Consider the following 21227-nt stretch of genomic DNA (forward strand, 5'->3'; position numbering starts at 1 on the left):
CAAAAAAAGAGAAGAAGCTTATTACTCTAAACCCCACCAATAACTTTTCAAGCTTAAAGCAGGGTAAACTAATCAAGATGGGAGGTGAATTGTAAAGAAGAAACATCCAAATTTACCGTATCCTTAATCCATCAAACTCTATCCACATCCCTAACCCTAATTCTGGGGATATCTCGAAGCCAGCACTGGCGGAGGCACCATGGTGACACGCGCTGTCCCGGGCATTCAACCCTTAACTTTCACTCCGAGAAGCTCAATATTATCCATCAGAAATACCATTGCCGTGGTTAGCTTGGCTACTGCGAAGAGTTGGTCTCTGTTGCTGTGGTATTCTCTGTGCGATTGTCTGCCTGAGCTGATAAAACCCTTACACTAAGCGAAACATATAGAAAGAAACGTCCATTAATTTTATCCAAGACTTTCACTCCGAGAAGCTTGGTACTTTCCATCAGAAATGCCATTGCCGTTGTTAGCTTGGCTACTGCTAAGAGTCTCGTTTGCTGTGGTATTCTTTGTGTGATTGCCTGCCTGAGCTGATAAAACCTTTCAATTAAGCAAAACATAGAAAGAGCTGTCCATTAATTTTATCCAAGACTTTAACTCCGAGAAGCTTGGTACTTTCCATCAGAAATGCCATTGCCGTGGTTAGCTTGGCTACTGCGAAGAGTTAGTCTCTGTTGCTGTGGTATTCTCTGTGCGATTGTCTGCCATAGCTGAAAAAATCCTTATGCTAAGCAAAACATATAGAAAGAACCGTCCATTAATTCTATCCAAGACTTTCACTCCGAGAAGCTTGGTACTTTCCATCAGAAATGCCACTGCCATGGTTAGCTTGGCTACTGCGAAGAGTTCGTCTCTATTGTTGTGGTATTCTCTGTGCGATTGTCTGCCTGAGCTGATAAAACTCTTAAGCTAAGCGAAACATAGAAAGAGCCGTCCCTTAATTTCATCCGAGACGTTCACTCCGAGAAGCTTGGTACTTTCCATCAGAAATGCCATTGCCATGGTCAGCTGGCTACTGCGAAGAGTTAGTCTCTGTTGCTGTGGTATTCTCTGTGCGATTGTCTGCCTGAGCTGATAAAACCCTTACACTTAGCGAATCATAGAAAGATCCATCCATTAATTTTATCCGGGACTTTCACTCCAAGAAGCTTGGTACTTTCCATCAGAAATGTCATTGCCGTGGTTAGCTTGGCTACTGCGAAGAGTTCGTCTCTGTTGCTGTGGAATTCTCTGTGCGATTGTCTGCCTGAGCTGATAAATCCCTTACGCTAAGCGTAACATAGAAAGAGCCGTCCATTAATTTTACCCAAGACTTACACTCTGAGAAGCTTGGTACTTTCCATCAGAAATGCCATTGCCGTGGTTAGCTTGGCTACTGTGAAGAGTTAGTCTCTGTTGCTGTGCGATTGTCTGCCTGAGCTGATAAAACCCTTACAATTAGCGAAACATATAAAAAGAGCCGTCCATTAATTCTATCCAAGACTTTCACTCCGAGAAGCTTGGTACTTTCCATCAGAAATGCCATTGCCGTGGTTAGCTTGGCTACTGCGAAGAGTTCGTCTCTGTTGCTGTGGAATTCTGTGCGATTGTCTGCCTGAGCTGATAAAACCCTTACACTTAGCGAATCATAGAAAGATCCATCCATTAATTTTATCCAAGACTTTCACTCCAAGAAGCTTGGTACTTTCCATCAGAAATGTCATTGCCGTGGTTAGCTTGGCTACTGCGAAGAGTTCGTCTCTGTTGCTGTGGAATTCTCTGTGCGATTGCCTGCCTGAGCTGATAAAACCCTTCAATTAAGCGAAACATAGAAAGAGCCGTCCATTAATTTTATCCAAGACTTTAACTCCGAGAAGCTTGGTACTTTCCATCAGAAATGCCATTGCCGTGGTTAGCTTGGCTACTGCGAAGAGTTAGTCTCTGTTGCTGTGGTATTCTCTGTGCGATTGTCTGCCATAGCTGAAAAAATCCTTATGCTAAGCAAAACATATAGAAAGAACCGTCCATTAATTCTATCCAAGACTTTCACTCCGAGAAGCTTGGTACTTTCCATCAGAAATGCCACTGCCATGGTTAGCTTGGCTACTGCGAAGAGTTCGTCTCTATTGTTGTGGTATTCTCTGTGCGATTGTCTGCCTGAGCTGATAAAACTCTTAAGCTAAGCGAAACATAGAAAGAGCCGTCCCTTAATTTCATCCGAGACTTTCACTCCGAGAAGCTTGGTACTTTCCATCAGAAATGCCATTGCCATGGTCAGCTGGCTACTGCGAAGAGTTAGTCTCTGTTGCTGTGGTATTCTCTGTGCGATTGTCTGCCTGAGCTGATAAAACCCTCACACTTAGCGAATCATAGAAAGATCCATCCATTAATTTTATCCAAGACTTTCACTCCAAGAAGCTTGGTACTTTCCATCAGAAATGCCATTGCCGTGGTTAGCTTGGCTACTGCGAAGAGTTCGTCTCTGTTGCTGTGGAATTCTCTGTGCGATTGTCTGCCTGAGCTGATAAATCCCTTACGCTAAGCGTAACATAGAAAGAGCCGTCCATTAATTTTACCCAAGACTTACACTCTGAGAAGCTTGGTACTTTCCATCAGAAATGCCATTGCCGTGGTTAGCTTGGCTACTGTGAAGAGTTAGTCTCTGTTGCTGTGCGATTGTCTGCCTGAGCTGATAAAACCCTTACAATAAGCGAAACATATAAAAAGAGCCGTCCATTAATTCTATCCAAGACTTTCACTCCGAGAAGCTTGGTACTTTCCATCAGAAATGCCATTGCCGTGGTTAGCTTGGCTACTGCGAAGAGTTCGTCTCTGTTGCTGTGGAATTCTGTGCGATTGTCTGCCTGAGCTGATAAAACCCTTACACTTAGCGAATCATAGAAAGATCCATCCATTAATTTTATCCAAGACTTTCACTCCAAGAAGCTTGGTACTTTCCATCAGAAATGTCATTGCCGTGGTTAGCTTGGCTACTGCGAAGAGTTCGTCTCTGTTGCTGTGGAATTCTCTGTGCGATTGTCTGCCTGAGCTGATAAATCCCTTACGCTAAGCGTAACATAGAAAGAGCCGTCCATTAATTTTACCCAAGACTTTCACTCTGAGAAGCTTGGTACTTTCCATCAGCAATGCCATTGCAGTGGTTAGCTTGGCTACTGTGAAGAGTTAGTCTCTGCTGCTGTGCAATTGTCTGCCTGAGCTGATAAAACCCTTACACTAAGCGAAACGTATAAAAAGAGCCGTCCATTAATTCTATCCAAGACTTTCGCTCCGAGAAGCTTGGTACTTTCCATCAGAAATGCCATTGCCGTGTTTAGCTTGCCTACTGCAAAGAGTTAGTCTCTGTTGCTGTGGTATTCTCTGCGAAAGTCTTCCTGAGCTGTTAAAACCCTTACACTAAGCGAAACATGGAAAGAGCGGTCCATTAATTTTATCCAAGACTTTCACTCCGAGAAGCTTGGTACTTTCCATCAGGAATGCCATTGCCATGGTTAGCTTGGCTACTGCGAAGAGTTAGTCTGTTTTGCTGTGGTATTCTCTGTGCGATTGTCTGCCTCAGCTGATAAAACCCATACTCTAAGCAAAACATGTAGAAAGAGCCATCTTGTTCTATATTTTTCAGTCAAGGTTGGTGTAGGGTTATGGTCAGCAACAGAGACTGTCTGCCTGTGCAGATAAAACCCTTATACTAAATCTATCCCAACCCTTTAAAATGTAGAAAGAGCCATCTGTTAATTGTATACAAACCTAAAGCTCCAAGACACTCAGTATTTCCCATCAGAAATGCCATTGCTGTGGTTAGCTTGACTCCTGCTAAGAATTAATCCCACAAAGAATACCATAGTAACAGAGACTGTTTTGGAGTTTGCCAAGCTAACCACTGCAGTGGCGTTTCTGTTGGAAAGTACAGAGCTTCTCGGTGTGAAAGGTTTGGATAAAATTAAAGGATAGCTCATTCTACGTTTTTTTTTTTTTTTTTTTTTTGCTCCTTTATGGGAGCTTCGCGGAAGGAGCGCATTCTGAGGGGTTAAAAAGGGGGAACATTTCATAAATCCACCAGTTTTATCCAGACCTAAACCTTAGTCCTAACCCTTACCCTAAAAACATTAAATTGCAATAGCAGACGACTTCCAAAAAAAGAGAAGAAGCTTATTACTCTAAACCCCACCAATAACTTTTCAAGCTTAAAGCAGGGTAAACTAATCAAGATGGGAGGTGAATTGTAAAGAAGAAACATCCAAATTTACCGTATCCTTAATCCATCAAACTCTATCCACATCCCTAACCCTAATTCTGGGGATATCTCGAAGCCAGCACTGGCGGAGGCACTCTGGTGACACGCGCTGTCCCGGGCATTCAACCCTTAACTTTCACTCCGAGAAGCTCAATATTATCCATCAGAAATGCCATTGCCGTGGTTAGCTTGGCTACTGCGAAGAGTTAGTCTCTGTTGCTGTGGTATTCTCTGTGCGATTGTCTGCCTGAGCTGATGAAACCCTTACCCTAAGCGAAACATAGAAAGAGCCGTCCAGTAATTTTCTCTAAAACTTTCGCTTCGAGAAGCTTGGTCCTTCCATCAGAAATGCCATTGCTGTGGGTAGCTTGGCTACTGCGAAGACCGTCTCTGTTGCTGTGGTATTCTCCGTGCGATTGTCTGCCTGAGCTGATAAAACCCTTACACTAAGCGAAACATATAGAAAGAAACGTCCATTAATTTTATCCAAGACTTTCACTCCGAGAAGCTTGGTACTTTCCATCAGAAATGCCATTGCCGTTGTTAGCTTGGCTACTGCTAAGAGTCTCGTTTGCTGTGGTATTCTTTGTGCGATTGCCTGCCTGAGCTGATAAAACCCTTCAATTAAGCGAAACATAGAAAGAGCCGTCCATTAATTTTATCCAAGACTTTAACTCCGAGAAGCTTGGTACTTTCCATCAGAAATGCCATTGCCGTGGTTAGCTTGGCTACTGCGAAGAGTTAGTCTCTGTTGCTGTGGTATTCTCTGTGCGATTGTCTGCCATAGCTGAAAAAATCCTTATGCTAAGCAAAACATATAGAAAGAACCGTCCATTAATTCTATCCAAGACTTTCACTCCGAGAAGCTTGGTACTTTCCATCAGAAATGCCATTGCCATGGTCAGCTGGCTACTGCGAAGAGTTAGTCTCTGTTGCTGTGGTATTCTCTGTGCGATTGTCTGCCTGAGCTGATAAAACCCTTACACTTAGCGAATCATAGAAAGATCCATCCATTAATTTTATCCAAGACTTTCACTCCAAGAAGCTTGGTACTTTCCATCAGAAATGCCATTGCCGTGGTTAGCTTGGCTACTGCGAAGAGTTCGTCTCTGTTGCTGTGGAATTCTCTGTGCGATTGTCTGCCTGAGCTGATAAAACCCTTACGCTAAGCGAAACATAGAAAGAGCCGTCCCTTAATTTCATCCGAGACTTTCACTCCGAGAAGCTTGGTACTTTCCATCAGAAATGCCATTGCCATGGTCAGCTGGCTACTGCGAAGAGTTAGTCTCTGTTGCTGTGGTATTCTCTGTGCGATTGTCTGCCTGAGCTGATAAAACCCTTACAATAAGCGAAACATATAAAAAGAGTCGTCCATTAATTCTATCCAAGACTTTCACTCCGAGAAGCTTGGTACTTTCCATCAGAAATGCCATTGCCGTGGTTAGCTTGGCTACTGCGAAGAGTTCGTCTCTGTTGCTGTGGAATTCTGTGCGATTGTCTGCCTGAGCTGATAAAACCCTTACACTTAGCGAATCATAGAAAGATCCATCCATTAATTTTATCCAAGACTTTCACTCCAAGAAGCTTGGTACTTTCCATCAGAAATGTCATTGCCGTGGTTAGCTTGGCTACTGCGAAGAGTTCGTCTCTGTTGCTGTGGAATTCTCTGTGCGATTGTCTGCCTGAGCTGATAAATCCCTTACGCTAAGCGTAACATAGAAAGAGCCGTCCATTAATTTTACCCAAGACTTTCACTCTGAGAAGCTTGGTACTTTCCATCAGAAATGCCATTGCAGTGGTTAGCTTGGCTACTGTGAAGAGTTAGTCTCTGCTGCTGTGCGATTGTCTGCCTGAGCTGATAAAACCCTTACACTAAGCGAAACGTATAAAAAGAGCCGTCCATTAATTCTATCCAAGACTTTCACTCCGAGAAGCTTGGTACTTTCCATCAGAAATGCCATTGCCGTGTTTAGCTTGGCTACTGCAAAGAGTTAGTCTCTGTTGCTGTGGTATTCTCTGCGAAAGTCTTCCTGAGCTGTTAAAACCCTTACACTAAGCGAAACATGGAAAGAGCGGTCCATTAATTTTATCCAAGACTTTCACTCCGAGAAGCTTGGTACTTTCCATCAGGAATGCCATTGCCATGGTTAGCTTGGCTACTGCGAAGAGTTCGTCTCTGTTGCTGTGGTATTCTCTGTGCGATTGTCTGCCTGTGCAGATAAAACCCTTATACTAAATCTATCCCAACCCTTTAAAATGTAGAAAGAGCCATCTGTTAATTGTATACAAACCTAAAGCTCCAAGACACTCAGTATTTCCCATCAGAAATGCCATTGCCGTGGTTAGCTTGACTCCTGCTAAGAATTAATCCCACAAAGAATACGATAGTAACAGAGACTGTCTTGGCGGTTGCCAAGCTAACCACTGTAGTGGCGTTTCTGATGGAAAGTACAGAGCTTCTCGGTGTGAAAGGTTTGGATAAAATTAACAGATGGCTCATTCTACATTTGTTGTTTTGTTTTGTTTTATCCTTTATGGGAGCTTCGAGGAAGGAGCGCATTCTGAGGGGTTAAAAAGGGGGAACATTCAGAAATCCACCAGTTTTAACCAGACCTAAACCTTAGTCCTAACCCTTACCCTAAAAACATTAAATTGCAATAGCAGACTACTTCAAAAAAAAGAGAAGCTTATATTACTCTAAACCCCACCAATAACTTTTCAAGCTTAAAGCAGGGTAAACTAATCAAGATGGGAGGTGAATTGTAAAGAAGAAACATCCAAATTTACCGTATCCTTAATCCATCAAACTCTATCCACATCCCTAATTCTGGGGATATCTCTAAACCAGCACTGGCGGAGGCATTCTGGTGACACGCGCTGGCCCGGGCATTCAACCTTCACTCCGAGAAGCTCAATATTATCCATCAGAAATGCCATTGCTGTGGTTAGCTTGGCTACTGCGAAGAGTTCGTCTCTGTTGCTGTGGTATTCTCTGTGCGATTGTCTGCCTGAGCTGATAAAACCCTTACACTAAACGAAACATGGAAAGAGCCATCCATTAATTTTATCCAAGACTTTAACTCCGAGAAGCTTGGTACTTTCCATCAGAAATGCCATTGCCGTGGTTAACTTGGCTACTGCGAAGAGTTAGTCTCTGTTGCTGTGGTATTCTCTGTGCGATTGTCTGCCTGAGCTGATAAAACTCTTACACTAAGCGAAACATATAGAAAGGGCCGTCCATTAATTTTATCCAAGACTTTCACTCCGAGAAGCTTGGTACTTTACATCATAAATGCCATTGCCGTGGTTAGCTTGGCTACCGCGAAGAGTTGGTCTCTGTTAATGTGGGGTTTTCTGTTGGATTTGCTGCATGAGCGGATAAAACCTTTACCCTAATACAAACCCCAACCCAAACGTGTTGAAAGAGCCGTCTGTTAGTTTTATCCAAATCTTGCATACCGAGAAGCTCTGTACTTTCCATCAGAAATGTTATTGTTAGCTTGGCAACCTCCAAGACAGTGTCTGTTGCTATGGTATTATTTGTGGGATTAATTCTTAGCAGGAGCCAAGCTAACCACGGCAATGGTATATCTGGTGTTTCGGAGCTTTTGGTTCAGATATAATTAGCGGCTGGCTCTTTCTACATCTTTTTGTAAGGGTTGGGATAGGTTTAGCATAAGGGTTTTATCTGCTTAGGCAGACAGTCTCTGTTGTTGTGTTTCTGCGGGATTTTCCGACTGAACAGATAAAACCCTTACTATAAGTGAAATATGTAGAATAGCCGTTCATTAACTTTATCCACAAGTTTCACTGCAAGAAACTTGATACTTTTCATCAGGAATGCCATTGCCGTAGTTAGCTTTGCTACCACGAAGAGTTAGTCTCTGTTGCTGTTGTATTTCTGCGGGATTGTCCGACTGAACAGATAAAACCCTTACCATAAATGAAACATTTAGAAAGAGGCGTCCATTAATTTTACCCAAAATTTTCACTCCGAGAAGCTTGGTACTTTCCATCAGTACTGCCATTTAAGTAGTTAGTTTGGCTACTACGAAGAGTTACTCTGTTGTTGTGGTGTTCTCTGTGTGACTGTCTGCCTGAGCTGATAAAACCCTTACACTAAGCGAAACATGTAGAAAGAGCTGTCCAGTAATTTTATCCAAAACTTTCACTCCGAGAATCTCTGTACTTCAGTAATCTCATTGCCCTGGTTTGCTTGGCTACCACAAAGAGTTAGTCTCTCTTGTTGTTGTATTTCTGCGGGATTGTCCGTCTGAACAGATAAAACCCTTACTATAAATGAAACATTTAGAAAGAGCCGTCCATTAATATTATCCAAAACTTTCACTCCAAGAAGCTTGGTACTTTCCATCAGGGTTGCCGTAGTTAGCTTGGGTACTACGAAGAGTTAGTCTCTGTTGCTGTGGTATTCTCTGTGCGATTGTCTGCCTGAGCTGATAAAACCCTTACCCTAAGTGAAACATGTAGAAACAGCCTCCGTGAAATTTTTTTTTCCGAAGCTGTCACTCAAACCCGGTACTTGAAAAGAGCAGTGCCATTGCTGTGGTTAGCTTGGCTACGACGAAGTTAATCTCTGTAGCTCTGGGATTGTCTGTCTGAGCAGGTAAAACACTTGCGCTAACCTAATCGGAACATTGTAGCAAGAGCATACGTCAATAAGATCCAAAACTGTCACTCCGAGAAGCTGGGTACTTTCCATCAGAAATGCCATTGCCGTGGTGAGCTTTGGTACTGCAAAGGGTTAGTCTCAGTTGCTGTGAGATTGTTTGCCTGGGCACATAAAACCCTTAACCAAATCCTACCTCAACCAAAACATGAAGAAGGTCGGTTAGTTTGATCCAAAATTTTGCGTACGAGAAAGTCGGTACTTTATTTCAGAATTTTCATTGCTGTGTTAGTCTCTGTTGCTTTGCTATTCTGTGTGGGATTGTCTGCCTGAGCAGGTAAAACACTTACCCTAAACCAACCGAAACATGTAGAAAGAGCCATCCGTTTATTTTACCCAAAACTATCGCTGCGAGAAGCTTGCTACTCTCCATCAGAAATGCCATTGCCATGGTTGGCTTGGCTACCACCAAGACTGTCTGTTGCTGCGGTATTTCTGTGGGATTATCTGGCTGAGCAGATAAAACCCTTACTCTTAGGTGAAACATGTAGAAAGAGTCGTCTGTTAATTTCATCCGGAACTATCACTCCGAGAAGCTCGGTACTTAACATCAGAAATGACTTTGCTGTGGTTAGTTTGGCCACTATGAAGAGTTAGTCTCTGTTGCTGTGGTATTTTCTTTGCGATTGTGTGGCTGAGCAGATAAAACCCTTACCTTAACTCAAATCCTACCTCAAGCGAAACATGTAGAAAGCGCTGTCTGTTAATTTTATGCGAAGCTTTTACTCTGAGAAGCTCTCTACTTTCCATCAGAAATACCATTGCCGTGGTTGGCTTGGCTACTGCGATGAGTTGGTCTCTATTGCTGTGGTATTGTCTGTAGGATTGTCTGCCAGAGCAGATAAAACTCTTACCCCAACCGTAACCGAAAGATATAGAGCCATCCATTGAGTTTATCAAAACATAATAATTTCGGGGATAATTTCTTTAGTTTTTATCTTGAGAAATGTTTTTCTAAAGTGCGAGTCCCGCCACCCACCATGATGAGCCTGGGGTGCTTCTCTCTGACCGCGAAGCAGATACAGAGAAGTGGTTTAATCACTCGCTATGTGCTTTTGGTGACCGTTCAGTGTTGCTTTTTATGGAGTTATCAAGAGGAAGGAGCATGTTTGGTGTGGTAAAAAGGAGGGGCAAAAATGTAGAAATTCATCAATTTTATCTAAACCTACCCCTAAAACTTAGTCCTAACGCTAAAAACATGACAGTTGTGGAAGTGCAATTCCATAAAAGAAACCCACTTGTATTGCTGCAAACCCCACCAACAACTTTTCAAGTTTAAAACGAGATAAACTAATCAAGAGGGAAGACAATGGGGGATCAAGTGTAAAGAATAAACAACCTCCAAATAGATCCTATACCCAATCCATCAAACTCTCTCCAAATTCGTAACTCTAAACCTGGGGGTATCTGTAAGCCAGTATTTGGGCATTGTTGAGGCGCCTGGTCGACATGTGTTGGCTCTGGCATTCAATTCTCTAACCCTTACCTTTCACTCGGAGAAGGCTAGTATTTCCCATCGAAAATGCCATTGCCATGGTTGGCGTGGCTAACATGAAGAGTTAATCTCTGTTGCTGTGGGATTGTCTGCCTGAGCAGGTAAAACCTTTACCTTAACACAAACCCTACTCTTGCGTGTTGAAAGAGCCGTATGTTGATTTTTATCCAAACCTTTCACACCGAGAAGCTCTGTACTTTCCATCAGAAATGCCATTGCAATGGTTAGCTTGGCAACCGCCAAGACAGTCTCTGTTGCTATGGTATTCTTTGTGGGATTAATTCTTGGCAGAAGTCAAGCTAACCACGGCAATGGTATTTGACGGAAAATACTGTCACGGAGCTTAAGGTTTGGATATAATTAACGGATGGCTCATTCTACATCTTTTTGTAAGGGTTGGGATAGGTTTAGTGTAAGAGTTTTATCTGCTCAGGCAGACAGTGTCTGTTGCTGTGGTATTCTCTGTGGAAGTACTTTTGAGTAGGAAAAACCCTCACTGTAACCCTACGCCAACCCTGGCCAAAAGATGTAGAAAAAGACATCCATTAATTTTATCCAAAACCTTTATTTCGAGAAGCTCGGTACTTTCCATCAGAAATGCCATTTCCATCAAATTATGCAAACCTAATCCTAACCAAGAGATTCAGAAGACTACACTTTCAGTGGTCATTTCTGTCGTTCTTAGCTTGAAAAATGTTTAAGTGTGAGTCCGCCACCCACGATGATGAGCTGCGGTGCTTCTTCCTGAGCATGAAGCAGGTACAGAGAAGTGATTTGATTACAAGCTCTGAACGGTAAAAGAAAAAAATTGAGAAAGCCATCAATTACTTTTATTTTAAACCTAACCCTAAAAACATTAAACTGCAATAGCGGTGAACTTCAATTAAAAAAAAATCACTTATAATGCTCCAAACCCCACCAATAACTTTTCAAGTTTAAAACCGGATAAACGGTGGATAATCTCAAGCTGTGTGCATTTGAGGCAATATGCATCCTCTGATTGGTAAAATGGAGAAATCTATCAATTTTATTGAAACATAACTTTAAAAATAAACTGCCATAGCAGAGAACTTCAATTTAAAAAAAAAATCATTTATAATGCTCCAAACTTCACCAGCAATTTTTCAAGTTTAACACGGGATAAACTAATCAAAATACAGGACAGTGGCAGATCAGTTGTAAAGAACAAAAAACATCCAAATTGAACCCATCAATCTCTCCATAACTCTCATATTGGGGTATCGCTAAGCCAGCGCTTGGGCACTGTCCGTCTGAGCAGAGAAACTTGACACTAAACTCAAACACTACGTCAACCGAAACATGTAGCAAGGACCATCCGTTGGTTTTTATCCAAAACTTTTACTACGAGAAGCTTGGTTCTTTCCTTCAGGAATGCAATTGGCATGGTTAGCTTGGCTACTGCGACGAGTTGGTCTCTATTGCTGTGGTATTCTCTGTGCGATTGTCTGCCTGAGCTGATAAAACTCTTACCGTAAGTGAAACATGTAGAAAGAGCCTTCCATTAATTTTATCCAAAACTTTCACTCCGAGAAGCTTGGCTACTGCGAAGATTTAGTCTCTGTTGCTATGAGATTGTTTGCCTGAGTAGATAAAACCCTTACCCAATCCCAAACCCTACCTCAACCAAAACATGAAGAAAGTCATCAGTTAATTTGATCCAAAATTGACTACGAGAAAGTCGGTACTTTATTTCAAAATTGTCATTTCTGTGTTTAGCTTGACTACCGCGAAGTGGTAGTCTCTGTCGCTGTGGGATTGTCTGCCTGAGCAGGTAAAACACTTACCCTAACCCAACCGAAACATGTAGAAAGAACCATCCATTTATTTTACCCAAAACTGTCGCTGCGACAAGCTCGCTGCGCTCCATCATAAATGCCATTGCCGTGGTTGGCTTGGCTACCACCAACACTGTCTGGTACTGTGGTATTTCTATGGGATTATCCGGCTGAGCAGATAAAACCCGTTCTCTTAAGTGAAACATGTAGAAAGAGTCATCTGTTTATTTCATCCGGAACTATCACTCCGAGAAGCTCGGTACTTTACATCAGAAATGACTTTGCTGTGGTTAGTTTGGCTACTATGACGAGTTAGACTCTGTTGCTGTGGTATTCTCTGTTTGATTGTCTACCTGAGCTGATAAAACACTTGCCCTCAGCGAAACATGTAGAAGGAGCCGTCCATTAATTTTCTCCAAAGATTTTATTCCGAGCACTCGGTACATTCCATCAGAAATACCATTACCGTGGTTAGCTTGTCTATCGAAGTTATTCTCTGTTGCAGTGGTATTCTCTAAGATTTTCTGCCTTAGCAGGTGAAACCCTATCCCGACCGAAACATCTAGAAAGAGCAATCCGTTAATTTTATCTGAAACTATCACTCCATGTTCAGAAATGCTACTGCGAAGAGGTAGTCGCTGTTGATGTGGTATTGTCTGTTGTATTGTTTGCCTGAGCAGACAATACTCTTAGCCTAACTCATCCCTAAACGAAAGATGTAGAAAGAGCAATCTGTTAATAATCTCCAAACCTTTCACTTGGAAAATCTCAGTATTTCCATCAGAAATGACTTTGTCATGGATAGCTTGGCTACTGCTAAGAGTTATTCTCTGTTGTAGTATTTTTTTTTTGTGGGATTGTCTGACTGAGCAGATAAGCCCTAACCCAAACCTTATCTCAAGTGAAACATGTAGAAAGCTCTCTTCGTTCATTTTATGCAAATCTTTTACTCTGAAAAGCTCAGTACTTTCCATCAGAAATGCCATTGCTATGGTTAGCTTGGCTACTGCGACGAGTTGGGGTCTTCCTGTGGTATTCTCTGTAGGATTGTGTGCCAGAGCAGATGAAACCCTAACCCAAAGATATAGAGACATCCGTTATGTTTGGCCAAACCTAATCCTACTTTCGGGGATAAGTTCTTTAGTTTTATCGTGAGAAATGTTTTTCTAAAGTGAGTCCCGCCACCCACGATGATGAGCTGGGGTGCTTCTTCCTGAGCGCTAAGCAGGTACAGAGACGTGGTTTAGTCACAAGCTCTGTGCTTTAGATGATGTTCAATGTTCCTTTCATGGGAGCATCAAGAGAAGGGGCATGTTCTGAATGGTAAAAAGGAAAAAAGTGCACAAAATCATCAATTTGATCTAAACCTTAGTCTTAACTCTTAAAACATTAAATTGCAATTGCAGAAAAGTTCAATAAAAAAAAACAAAAAAAAAACACTTGTATTGTTTCAAACCCCACCAACAACTTTTCAAGTTTAAAACGGGATAAAGTAATCAAGATATAAGACAATGGGAGATCAGTTGTAACGAATAAACACCCAAATTGCCCCTAGACTTAACCAATCAAACGCTATCCATATCCCTAATCCTGGGTGTATTTCTAATCCAGCACTTGGGCATTGGCAGAGGTGCTCAGTTGACATGTGTTGGCTCTGGCATTCAGCCATAACCATAAAGTTAACCTAGTATTTTCAATCTGAAATGCTGTTGCCGTGGTTAGCTTGGCTACCGCGAAGAGTTGGTCTCTGTTGCTGTGGGGTTTTTGTGGGATTTGCTGCCTGAGCAGATAAAACCTTTACCCTAATACAAACCCAAACGTGTTGAAAGAGCCGTCTGTTAGTTTTATCCAAATCTTGCATACCGAGAAGCTCTGTACTTTCCATCAGAAATGCTATTGTTGGCTTGGCAACCTCCAAACCAGTCTCTGTTGCTATGGTATTATTTGTGGGATTAATTCTTAGCAGGAGCCAAGCTAACCACGGCAATGGTATTTCTGGTGGAATATACTGAGTGTTTCGGAGCTTTTGGTTCAGATATAATTAGCGGCTGGCTCTTTTTGTAAGGGTTGGGATAGGTTTACTATAAGGGTTTTATCTGCTTAGGCAGACAGTCTATATTGCTGTTGTATTTCTGCGGGATTGTCTGCCTGAACAGATAAAACCCTTACCATAAGTGAAACATTTAGAAAGAGCCGTCCATTAATGTTATCCAAAACTGTCACTCCGAGAAGCTTGGTACTTTCCATCAGGAATACCATTGCTGTAGTTAGCTTGGGTACTACGAAGAGTTAGTCTCTGTTATTGTGATATTCTTTGTGCGATTGTCTGCCTGAGCTGATAAAACCCTTATACTAAGCGAAACATGTAGAAAGAGCTGTCTAGTAATTTTATCCAAAACTTTCACTCCGAGAATATTGGTACTTTTCTTAAGTAATGCCATTGCCCTGGTTTGCTTGGCTACCACAAAGAGTTACTCTCTGTTGCTGTTGTATTTCTGCGCGATTGTCCGTCTGAACAGATAAAACCCTTACTATAAATGAAACATTTAGAAAGAGCCGTCCATTAATATTATCCAAAACTTTCACTCCAACAAGCTTGGTACTTTCCATCAGGAATGCTGTTGCCGTAGTTGGCTTGGCTACTACGAAGAGTTGGTCTCTGTTGCTGTTGTATTTCTGCGGGATTGTCCGTCTGAACAGGTAACACACTTGCCCTAACCCAAAATGCAAAACATTCAGTCCAAGAAGCTCGGTTCTTTGTTCCAGAAATTCCATTGCCGTGCTTAGCTTGGTTACCATGAAGAGTTGGTCTCTGTTGCTGTTGTATTTCTGAGGGATTGTCCACCTAAATGGATAAAACGCTTACACTAAGCGAAATATGTAAAAACGCTGGGCATTAATTTTACCCAAATCTTTCCCTCCAAAAAGCTTGGTACTTTCCATCAGAAATGCCATTGCTGTGGTTAGCTTGGCTACCACGAAGAGTTAGTCTCTGTTGTTGTTGTTTTTCTGTGGGTTTGTCCGCCTGAACAGATAAAACCCTTACCGTAAGTGAAACATGTAGAAAGAGCCGTCCATTAATGTTATACAAAACTTTCACTCCGAGAAGCTTGGTACTTTCCATCAGGAATGCCATTGCCGTAGTTAGCTTGGCTACTGCCAAGAGTTAGTCTCTGATGCTGTGGTATTCTCTGTGTGATTGTCTGCCTGAGCTGATAAAACCCTTACACTAAGCGAAACATGTAGAAAGAGCTGTTCAGTAATTTTATCCAAAACTTTCACTCTGAGAATATTGGTACTTTTCTTAAGTAATGCCATTGCCCTGGTTTGCTTGGCTAGCACAAAGAGTTAGTCTCTGTTGTATTTCTGCGCGATTGTCCCACTGAACAGATAAAACCCTTACCATAAGTGAAACATGTAGAAAGAGCCGTCCAATAATGTTATCCAAAACCTTCACTTCGAGAAGCTTGGTACTTTCCATCTGAAATGCCATTGCCATGGTTAGCTTGGCTACTGCGAAGAGTTGGTGTCTCTTGCTGTGGTATTCTCTGTGCGATTGACTGCCTGAGCTGATGAAACCCTTACGCTAAGCGAAACATGTAGAAAGAGCCGTCCATTAATTTCATCCAAAACTTTCACTCTGAGAAGCTTGGTACTCTCCATCAGGAATGACATTGCTGTGTTAAGCTTGGCAACTACGAAGAGTTAGTCTTTGTTGTTGTGGTGTTCTCTGTGTGATTGTCTGCCTAAGCTGATATAACCCTTACACTAAGCAAAATATGGGAAAGAGCTGTCCAGTAATTTTATCCAAAACTTTCACTCTGAGAATCTTGGTACTTTACTTCAGTAATGCAATTGCCCTGGTTTGCTTGGCTACCATGAAGAGTTAGTCTCTGTTGCTATTGTGTTTCTGCGGGATTTTCCGACTGAACAGATAAAACCTTTACTATAAGTGAAATATGTAGAATAGCCTTTCATTAATGTTATCCAAAACTTTCACTGCAAGAAACTTGATACTTTCCATCAGGAATGCCATTGCCGTAGTTAGCTTGGCTACCACGAAGAGTTAGTCTCTGTTGCTGTTGTATTTCTGCGGGATTGTCCGACTGAACAGATAAAACCCTTACCCTAAGTGAAACATTTAGAAAGAGGCGTCCATTAATGTTATCCAAACCTTTCACACCGAGAAGCTTGGTACTTTCCATCAGGAATGCCATTGCTGTGGTTAGCCTGGCTACTGTGAGGAGTTAGTCTCTGTTGCTGTGGTATTGTCTGTGCCATTGTCTGCTTGAGCTGATAAAACCCTTACACTAAGCGAAACATAGAGCCGTCCATTAATTTTATCCAAGACTTTCACTCCGAGAAGCTTGGTACTTTCCATCAGGAATGCCATTGCCGTAGTTAGCTTGGCTACTACGAAGAGTTAGTCTCTGTTGCTGTGGTGTTTTCTGTGTGACTGACTGCTTGAGCATATAAAACGCTAAGCAAAACATGTAGATAGAGCCGTCTATTAATTTTACCCAAAATTTTCACTCCGAGAAGCTTGGTACTTTCCATCAGTACTGCCATTGCCGTAGTTAGCTTGGCTACTACGAAGAGTTGGTCTCTGTTGCTGTTGTATTTCTGCGGGATTGTCCGTCTGAACAGATAAAACCCTTACTATAAATGAAACATTTAGAAAGAGCCGTCCATTAATATTATCCAAAACTTTCACTCCAACAAGCTTGGTACTTTCCATCAGGAATGCTGTTGCCGTAGTTGGCTTGGCTACTACGAAGAGTTAGTCTCTGTTGCTGTGGTATTCTCTGTGCGATCGTCTGCCTGAGCTGATAAAACCCTTACCCTAAGCGAAACATGTAGAAAGAGCTGTCCAGTAATTTTATCTATAACTTTCACTCCGAGAATCTTGGTACTTTCCTTCAGTAATGCCATTGCCCTGGTTTGCTTGGCTACTACGAAGAGTTAGTCTCTGTTGCTGTGGTATTCTCTGTGCGATTGTCTGCCTGAGCTGATAAAACCCTTACCCTAAGTGAAACATATAGAAACGGCCTCCGTGAAAAAAATTTTCCGAAGCTGTCACTCAAACCCGGTACTTGAAAAGAGCAGTGCCATTGCTGTGGTTAGCTTGGCTACGACGAAGTTAATCTCTGTAGCTCTGGGATTGTCTGTCTGAGCAGGTAAAACACTTGCGCTAACCTAATCGGAACATTGTAGCAAGAGCATACGTCAATAAGATCCAAAACTGTCACTCCGAGAAGCTGGGTACTTTCCATCCGAAATGCCATTGGCGTGGTGAGCTTGCTCCTGCGAAGGGTTAGTCTCTGTTGCTGTGATTGTTTGCCTGAGCACATAAAACCCTTAACCAATCCCAAACCCTACCTCAACCAAAACATGAAGTCAGTTAGTTTGATCCCAAATTTTGAGTTCGAGAAAGTCGGTACTTTTATTTCAGAATTTTCATTGCTGTGTTTAGCTTGGCTACCGTGAAGTGTTAGTCTCTGTTGCTTTGATATTCTGGGATAATTTCTTTAGTTTTTATCTTGAAATGTTTTTCTAAAGTGCGAGTCCCGCCACTCACCATGATGAGCCTGGGGTGCTTCTCCCTGACCGCGAAGCAGGTACAGAGAAGTGGTTTAATCACTCACTCTGGGCTTTTGGTGACCGTTCAGTGTTGCTTTTAAGGAGTTATCAAGAGGAAGGAGCCTGTTCGGTGTGGTAAAAAGGAGGGGCAAAAATGTAGAAATTCAACAATTTTATCTAAACCTACCCCTAAAACTTAGTCCTAACCCTAAAAACATGACAATTGTAGAAGTGCAATTCAATAAAAGAAATCCACTTGTATTGCTGCAAACCCTACCAATAACTTTTCAAGTTTAAAACGGGATAAACTAATCAAGAGGGAAGACAATGGGGGATCAAGTGTAAAGAATAAACAACCTCCAAATAGATCCTATACTCAATCGATCAAACTCTCTCCAAATTCGTAACCCTAAACCTGGGGGTATCTGTAAGCCAGTATTTGGGCATTGTTGAGGCGCCTGGTTGACATATGTTGGCTCTGGCATTCAATTCTCTAACCCTTACCTTTCACTCGGAGAAGGCTAGTATTTCCCATCAAAAAGGCCATTGCCATAGTTGGCGTGGCTAACATGAAGAGTTAATCTCTGTTGCTGTGGGATTGTCTGTCTGAGCAGGTAAAACACTTGCGCTAACCTAATCGGAACATTGTAGCAAGAGCATATGTCAATAAGATCCAAAACTGTCACTCCGAGAAGCTGGGTACTTTCCATCAGAAATGCCATTGCCGTGGTGAGCTTTGCTACTGCAAAGGGTTAGTCTCAGTTGCTGTGAGATTGTTTGCCTGGGCACATAAAACCCTTAACCAAATCCTACCTCAACCAAAACATGAAGGTCAGTTAGTTTGATCCAAAATTTTCAGTACGAGAATGTCGGTACTTTATTTCAGAATTTTCATTGCTGTGTTTAGCTTGGCTACCGTGAAGTGTTAGTCTCTGTTGCTTTGCTATTCTGTGTGGGATTGTCTGCCTGAGCAGGTAAAACACTTACCCTAAACCAACCGAAACATGTAGAAAGAGCCATCCGCTTATTTTACCTGAAACTATCGCTGCGAGAAGCTTGCTACTCTCCATCAGAAATGCCATTGCCATGGTTGGCTTGGCTACCACCAAGACTGTCTGTTGCTGCAGTATTTCTGTGGGATTATCTGGCTGAGCAGATAAAACTCTTACGTGAAACATGTAGAAAGAGTCGTCTGTTAATTTCATCCGGAACTATCACTCCGAGAAGCTCGGTACTTTCCATCAGAAATGACTTTGCTGTGGTTAGTTTGGCTACTATGAAGAGTTAGTCTCTGTAGGTGTGGTATTTTCTTTGGGATTGTGTGGCTGAGCATATAAAACCCTTAACCTAACCCAAATCCTACCTCAAGCGAAACATGTAGAAAGCACTGTCCGTTAATTTTATGCAAAGCTTTTACTCTGAGAAGCTCTCTACTTTCCATCAGAAATACCATTGCTGTGGTTAGCTTGGCTACTGCGACGAGTTGGTCTCTATTGCTGTGGTATTGTCTGCCAGAGCAGATAAAACTCTTACCCCAACCGTAACCGAAAGATATGGAGCCATCCATTGAGTTTATCAAAATCTAATACTAAGTTCGGGGATAATTTCTTTAGTTTTTATCTTGAGAAATGTTTTTCTAAAGTGCGAGTCCCGCCACCCACCATGATGAGCTGGGGTGCTTCTTCCTGAGCGCTAAGCGGGTACAGAGAAGTTGTTTAATCACAAGCTCTGTGCTTTAGATGACGTTCAATGTTCCTTTTATGGGAGCATCAAGAGAAGGGGCATGTTCTGAGTGGTAAAAAGGAAAAAAGTGCAGAAATTCATCAATTTGATCTAACTCTAAACCTTACTCTTAACTCTTAAAACATTAAATTGCAATTGCAGAAAAGTTCAATTTGAAAAAAAAACCAAAACAAACACTTGTATTGTTCCAAACCCCACCAACAACTTTTCAAGTTTAAAACGGGATAAGTAATCAAGATATAAGACTGGGAGATCAGTTGTAATGAATAAACACCCAAATTGCCCCCAGACTTAACCAATCAAACTCTATCCATATCCCTAACCCGAATCCTGGGGGTATTTCTAATCCAGCACTTGGGCATTGGTGGAGGTGCTCAGTTGACATGTGTTGGCTCTGGCATTCAACCCTAACCATAAAGTTAACCTAGTATGTTCAGTGTGAAATGCCGGAGCCGTGGTTAGCTTGGCTACCGCGAAGAGTTGGTCTCTTGCTGTGGGGTTTTCTGTGGGATTTGCTGCCTGAGCAGGTAGAACCTCTACCCTAATACAAACCCCAACCCAAACGTGTTGAAAGAGCCGTCTGTTAATTTTATCCAAATTTTGCATTCCGAGAAGCTCTGTACTTCGCATCAGAAATGCCACTGCAGTGATTAGTTTGGCAACCGCCAAGACAGTCTCTGTTGCTATGGTATTATTTGTGGGATTAATTCTTAGCAGGAGCCAAGCTAACCACGGCAATGGTATTTCTGGTGGAAGATAGGGAGTGTTTCGGAGCTTGTGGTTCCGATATAATTAGCGGCTGGCTCTTTTTGTAAGGGTCGGATAGGTTTAGTAACCGAAAGATATAGAGCCAACCATTGAGTTTATCAAAACCTAATACTAATTTCAGAGATAATTTCTTTAGTTTTTATCTTGAGAAATGTTTTTCTAAAGTGCGAGTCCCGCCACTCACCATGATGAGCCTGGGGTGCTTCTCCCTGACCGCGAAGCAGGTACAGAGAAGTGGTTTAATCACTCACTCACTCTGTGCTTTTGGTGACCGTTCAGTGTTGCTTTTATGGAGTTATCAAGAGAAGGAGCATGTTCGGTGTGGTAAAAAGGAGGGGCAAAAATGTAGAAATTCATCAATTTAATTTAAACCTACCCCTAAAACTTAGTCCAAACCCTAAAAACATGACGATTGTAGAAGTGCAATTCAATTAAAAAAACCCACTTGTATTGCTGCAAACCCCACCAACAACTTTTCAAGTTTAAAACGGGATAAACTAATCAAGAGGGAAGACAATGGGGGATCAAGTGTAAAGAATAAACAACCTCCAAATAGATTCTATACCCAATCCATCAAACTCTCTCCAAATTCGTAACCCTAAACCTGGGGGTATCTGTAAGCCAGTATTTGGGCATTGTTGAGGCGCCTGGTTGACATGTGTTGGCTCTGGCATTCAATTCTAACCCTTACCTTTCACTCGGAGAAGCCTAGTATCTCCCATCAAAAATGCCATTGCCATGGTTCGCGTGGCTAACATGAAGAGTTAATCTCTGTTGCTGTGGGATTTTCTGCCCGAGCAGGTAAAACCTTTACCTTAACACAAACCCTACCCTTAGATGTTGAAAGAGCCGTATGTTGATTTTTATCCAAACCTTTCATACCGAGAAGCTCTGTACTTTCCATCAGAAATGCCATTGCAATGG

General features: G+C 42.1%; 5 non-coding genes and 1 pseudogene across 5 annotated transcripts; all 6 read left to right on the top strand.

Annotated features, from left to right (window-relative positions):
• The first annotated feature begins 9821 nt into the window (after positions 1–9821).
• LOC130116200 (small nucleolar RNA U3) lies at positions 9822–10040 on the top strand. The gene has a single exon (XR_008810554.1). It is a non-coding gene; the product is annotated as a small nucleolar RNA U3 (small nucleolar RNA).
• Positions 10041–11063: 1023 nt separating this feature from the next.
• Positions 11064–11187, top strand: LOC130116214 (small nucleolar RNA U3; annotated as a pseudogene).
• A 2138-nt stretch (positions 11188–13325) lies between these two features.
• On the top strand, positions 13326–13537 carry LOC130116199 (small nucleolar RNA U3). The gene has a single exon (XR_008810553.1). It is a non-coding gene; the product is annotated as a small nucleolar RNA U3 (small nucleolar RNA).
• A 4181-nt stretch (positions 13538–17718) lies between these two features.
• LOC130116209 (small nucleolar RNA U3) lies at positions 17719–17929 on the top strand. Its single transcript, XR_008810562.1, has one exon. It is a non-coding gene; the product is annotated as a small nucleolar RNA U3 (small nucleolar RNA).
• Positions 17930–19371: 1442 nt separating this feature from the next.
• Positions 19372–19589, top strand: LOC130116198 (small nucleolar RNA U3). Its single transcript, XR_008810552.1, has one exon. It is a non-coding gene; the product is annotated as a small nucleolar RNA U3 (small nucleolar RNA).
• Positions 19590–20405: 816 nt separating this feature from the next.
• Positions 20406–20629, top strand: LOC130116204 (small nucleolar RNA U3). The gene has a single exon (XR_008810558.1). It is a non-coding gene; the product is annotated as a small nucleolar RNA U3 (small nucleolar RNA).
• The last annotated feature ends 598 nt before the right edge of the window (positions 20630–21227 follow it).

Source organism: Lampris incognitus, chromosome 7 (assembly GCF_029633865.1).
Source record: "Lampris incognitus isolate fLamInc1 chromosome 7, fLamInc1.hap2, whole genome shotgun sequence".
Classification (NCBI taxonomy): domain Eukaryota; kingdom Metazoa; phylum Chordata; class Actinopteri; order Lampriformes; family Lampridae; genus Lampris; species Lampris incognitus.